Source organism: Odocoileus virginianus, chromosome 18, assembly GCF_023699985.2.
Source record: "Odocoileus virginianus isolate 20LAN1187 ecotype Illinois chromosome 18, Ovbor_1.2, whole genome shotgun sequence".
NCBI classification, from domain to species: Eukaryota; Metazoa; Chordata; class Mammalia; order Artiodactyla; family Cervidae; genus Odocoileus; species Odocoileus virginianus.
Genome location: NC_069691.1, coordinates 12238148 through 12244110, shown reverse-complemented (window position 1 = coordinate 12244110; position 5963 = coordinate 12238148).

Below are 5963 nucleotides of genomic sequence, written 5' to 3'. Positions count from 1 at the left end.
ATTTTTGGGTTCAATTTGGGGGCTTAAATAAATAAATTTTAAAAGGAGGTCAACAGATTCAAATGCCCATAATTAGGTATTCAAATAGCTTATGCAGTAATCAAGATGCTCTCACAAAATTTATCATTTCTCAACCAGACTGCTAGCTCCTACATTTGCATGTGTCTATAAAATAAATGCTCTGCCATCAACACAATTAGTTCAAAGCACCAAAACTTTCTCAGTTCTGGAACAAGTTTCTAAGTAAATATTATATGTGTGTGTGTGTGTGTGTGTGTGTGTGTGTGTGTGTGTGTATATATATATACACACACATATAAATAGTAATAACAACAAAAGCCACAAATAAAAAATAATAACAAATCTATTCAGAGTAGTTGTAACTCCCCTCCCCCTTGCAGGAGATTATATATCAGACTGAAAATGACTGGAGCACAGATAAACTTTCACAAATGGCAATGTGTTGCATTGTTTAGGTGGTTTAGGCAGAAAAAAACATATTTAGAAACATTTTAAAAGTTATTTTTATCTGTGTTTATTTTTGATTGCTTTACAATGCTGTGATAGTCTCTGCTGCACAACAACGTGAATCAGCTCTATGAATACATACACCCCCCACCTTGTGAGACCCCGTCCCAGACCTGCACCCCACCCTCCAGGGCATCACGGAGAACCAAGCTGAGCTCCCTGCGCTATAGAGCAGCTTCCCACTAGCCATCTGTTTTACACAGGAGTTGTGTTAGTTGCTCAGCTGTATCTGACTCTTTGAGACCCTACGGACTGTGGCCCACCAGGCATCTCTGGATTCTCCATGGAATTCTCCAGGCAAGAATACTGGAGTGGGTAGGTAGCCATTCCCTCCCCCAGGGGATCTTTCTGACCCAAGGATTGACCCTGGGTCTCTGGCATTGCAGTCAGATTCTTTACTCTCTGAGCCACCAGGAAAATCCAAAGGATCTTTCCAGACCAGGGATCAAACCCGGGTCCTCTGCGTTAGCAGGTGGATTCTTTACTACTGGACCACCATGAAAGTAAATATATGTTAATGCTACTCTGCCAATTTGTCTTGATCTGAGCTATTTATTCTTATAATTGTGGCTGGGTGTTTTTTGTTTGTTTTTTGTTTTTTTATCAGTATTATCCTGAAAGATCTTTGATGGGAGAGCTTCCACTTTTCACATAGTAAACGCTTATTAATAGTTGGTCAAATGCAATGACATCAGAAAATAGTAAGGGCCTAAAATGGCTGTCCCCACCTTGAATGACCACGACTCTGAACTTGGTTTCTGATGACGTTTCTTCACTGCCGGTGTCCTCAGAGAATAACAGCTTTGGGAACAGAGAAACGTTCTGAATATACTGAGCTATCTGTAATAAAATCAAGGACTTTTTCTCATCTTCATCATGGTTTTAATCTCCAAATTTTGAAAAAAATGGCAGGGATATTATTCAGAAGCCTGGATAACATATAAATATGTTTTCCACTAATTGTTTATATCCTGTTCCTCCTCCCTTCATGTGGAGACAAAGTGAATGGATGAACAAGGTATCAGGGAATGATTGAAGTATGAGAAGTCCTTCCTGTCTTTTCAGGTGTTGGAGTTTAATGGTCTAGTCATTGCTAATCCTTTAGACTAACAATTGGCTCACATTTTCATTTATATTTACATATAAGCATCTTTAAAATAATTAATCACAATCATTGTTTTCATGAAATCCCCAACCTGAAGCTGTGAGAAAAAAAGGAGATCTTCTTAAACAAGAAAATAAGTATCTCAACTTCAAATCTATTGCCAATGGCTCTGTGCTGTATTGTTAAATTTTAGAGTTAGAAGTTTTAGAGAAAAAATTGAGCATACTGATTATTTATTCAAGACCTTTCATTTTCCTTTCTTCATTACTGGCACATGGTTCTACCAGCCAGTTCATTCAGCTTTTATTGAGTGAATTTCAAAGTCATATTTTATCAAATGTCATGTATTTACATAATTAGCATAATTACATATAAGTGTATAATTAGTGTAAATACATGTAATTACATTATTATAGTATGCTATAATCTTGAAAAAAAGCTTTTTCTAACTTTACAAGCCAAAACATATGCATTGTGCAAGCATATTAGATAATTTTTGATTCAGTATCTTTCTCTTTTTAATTCATTTAATCATATACCACATTCTTAATATGTGTATTTGAAAGATAATTTTACCTTTATTTTTGCCAGTTTTTTCATAATCTTTTTTTTTAATTTCAAGGAAAACAACAGACAATGGAAAAGAAAACATTCTTTCTCTACCTTGCATTTTAAGTTAGTATATAGAATAAGCAATATTTTAATTCAAATGAAAACAGCTTTATATGCAAATTTCACTTTGATAGAAATTAATAAAACAACTCATTTACTTGGCAACTAATGAGTGTTAATAAAAATGCTGGATGCCATCTTCACTATGCTGGTCTCCTAGTGCACCTGATTAAAAAAAAAAAAGTTAAGTAATTTTAAATACTGAACCAAAGAAAAATGGCCAGTAAACAGAGGAATTCACACCTGAAACACTATAAGCTCTTTCTTGCCAGTCTCTGTAAAGAGTTCTAAAAATGCTATGATAATAATTTTATTCCTATACTAACACCCCAGAATGAGTTCCACATCAAGTATATCTCATTGAAAATGAAACTTGCATTTTTCTTCTTATTAATGCCAAAAAAAGTCTATCACATCAACTCTGTTTACGAATGGTATATTTAGTTAGCTATGGGGACGTTTATATACATGTCTCTGCATGATATTGACAACTAGCAGATAAAATTATTAAGACAAGATAACTTTGTAGAGACATTTTCCTTATTTTGTTCTCTGGAAAATAACTGAAATATCACAAAAAAATATGAATGCAAAGTAGCAAATATACTTAACCCAAACCATAATATATAATGTTAAAAAGAGAAGGCAAACCAAAAAACTCACAGAAGAGAGACGTATTTACCTTCATATTTGAAATCATGTGGGTAGTGACAAGATAGAGATTGCTTTGCTCCAAAATATTACTCAGAAACTATTGGCACACCAACAGAAGGAGAGTAAGATGAATGGAAATTGGTATTTTAATGTCTGTAACATCATCAAATAACCTTCAGTTCCTATCTACAAGCTTATGCAGTGGGAGAAATGTTCATTTCTAGTTTATAGATCAGAAATCTTGTTGAAATTGAACCAAACAGCTCTGAACATTGGAACTCCAGGCACAGAGGTGGCTGATGGTGAACTATTGTACAAAAAAAAAAAAAGAGAGAGAGAGAGAGAGAATTAGAGAAATTTTACACCCTAAATCATGCAACATCTAGTTCTCTTCCTTTCTGAGCACCAAAACACTTCCTTAGGCAAGAGACAGGTGGATTCTATAGGAAAAAAGAAATCACCTCAGAAAGGAAAAAACCCAAAATCCTGACATCTGTGTATTCCCCAAATAGATAGCTGGCCATCTAGTCAGATTTCAAACTCTTAGGTCAGTCAACCAGAAAAACACTGCCAAAACTCTGTCAAAACACACAATTTGTTATATTCCTTTGAAATGTCAATGATATACTACACAAGACATCGGAAACAGCTTTTAATATTAAGGTAGAGACCGACAAAAAAGGCCTACTTCACTCCTGAAAAAAAAAAAAAGTAGGTCAGTGAATAAGCAATCCAGGAAGCAGAAACTAGGTCTAAAACTTTTAACTAGTATACTCATGGAGCTAGCGTAGATATTGCACACTGCATCTATAAAACAAGAACAGGACATCATGTAAAAAGGCACATCAGAGAAAAACAAAGAGATATTGAGAAAAAAGAATCCACAAGATAACAAAATATCAAAATACTAAAATGCCACTGATAAAGAGACACAACTTGTTATAAATAAATTATAAAAATCAGTGATATTCAATTTCTCAAATTAACATAATATATTGTATATCAACTGTATTTCAATAAAAATTTAAATGAAACACAAATATTGAGCTTTTCAATAGTAAAAGTAATATAGAAGGTAATAAAGCAATATATTTTGACTGCTGAGTTAAAATCATACCAATAGAAAACTTTCTGTCTAGGTAATTAATCAAATATGAGGCAAAGACTAAGGCGTTTTGATTTACACATAGTCTGAAAAAAAGACTTCCCATTCATGCATTCTTGGATAGTTTTTGGGAAATAAAAATGCTTCAATAAGAGCAAAAACCAAGAAAGAATAAGACATAGGGCCTAGAAAGCAGAGGACTAACCACTGGAGAAAGGAGGAGGAATTACTGACAAAAGCCACATAAAGATCCAGGATGACAACTGTACAAGTGACATATAGATCAACTGGACCATATTAGAAGAACCACTAGAGGACTCCAATAAGGATAGCTCCAGGTTAAGGTCTAACCAATTTTAAAAAATTTCTATTACGAGATACTGTGCCAAGTTAGAGGATTTAATCAGGTATTAAATATTTTTGCAGATAAAATGTTGAAGCAATTATTAACCTCAAAAAATGAAAGTTACAAAAGAAAATGAATACAGTATACAATTATACTTCAACAGTAATCAACACTATCAGAATTGTAAAACTGAAAGGAGCTAATAGGGACTTAACAACAGAAAAACATCAGTACATAGTGATAATGGCAGGTAAGGTGTAAAGTAAATAAAAATCTTCATTTACAATATAAAGTACATAGGTAATGTCTGTAACTAAAGAAACTATAGGTAGAAATATACTCATCATTTAGAAATATGTAGCTAAAATCCAGAAGTAGTGATTACAACATTTGTAACTGATTGCCACTGGGAAGTGCAGATATATTCATTTTCAAGTCTTAAATATTTAACTCAATGTTACTTACAATACTTTTATTAAAATTTTAAATAATAATATAATAATAAATTCATACTGTATTAAAAAGAAAGTCAGTGAATTCCTTGAGAATGAGGTAATTTATATTAGAAATGTTTAATTTAGTATTGTGAAATTAAATTACATTAAATTTTGCTAAATTGGAATATAAAGGCAATCTAATTGAAAGTGAAACAAAAAGACAGGATTAATTTATCATTAAAAAAAATCATCCTGATATCAGTTTGTCCTCCCTCTCTCATCACACCCAATTATTCTCTCTACATAGTGAAAGAGTACACTCATGTTTCTCCAAAAATCCCCATCTAATTTCTTATCATCTCAAACTTGGCACATAAGTGTTTCTTTTTCACAGAAAGGAAAATCCACAAATGTGCTTTCTCTTTATTTACAGTTCCATTTAACACCACTTCCTTTTACTCCCCTTCTTTTTCTGTCCAAGAGGAATGGGCATTGCTCCTCTCTAATTCTAAGTATTCCATTTGAGAATAAGATGTCAGTCAAACCCAGATTGATTTTATATTCCTGTACTTCAGATTCTTCCTCTCCTTAGTTGTTGTCTCCTCCCTTTGAAGATACTGACACCTGTCTTAATTTTGGTTACCACTGGCAGCTCAGTCAGTAAAGAATCTGACTGCAATGCAGAAAATCAGGGTTAGACCCCTGGGTTGGGAAGATCCCCTGGAGGAGGAAATGGCAACCCACTCCAGTATTCTTGCCTGGAAAATTCCATGGACAGAGGAACCTGGTAGGCTACAGTCCATGGGGTCACAAGAGTCAGACACAGCTGAGTGACTAAATCACCACCAGAAGAGGCAGTCACCAAAACAAAGATTCAAGTGCAAGCAGTTAACTTGAGAAGTGATGTCAAGAATGGGCAAGAAGGAGAAATAGACAATAAAGGGTTTGCTGTCAGGCCAGTTACCACTGCCAGTAAATGGAATTCAGTCCCACCAGGAGACTCTGGGATCCAGTGTATCAAACACCAGGGCACCGTTGAAAACAAGGCAAAATAAACTGGGATACTAACCCACCAATTCCTTTATTAATACTGGTTGAGAGCTGTTTCTTGAGGCT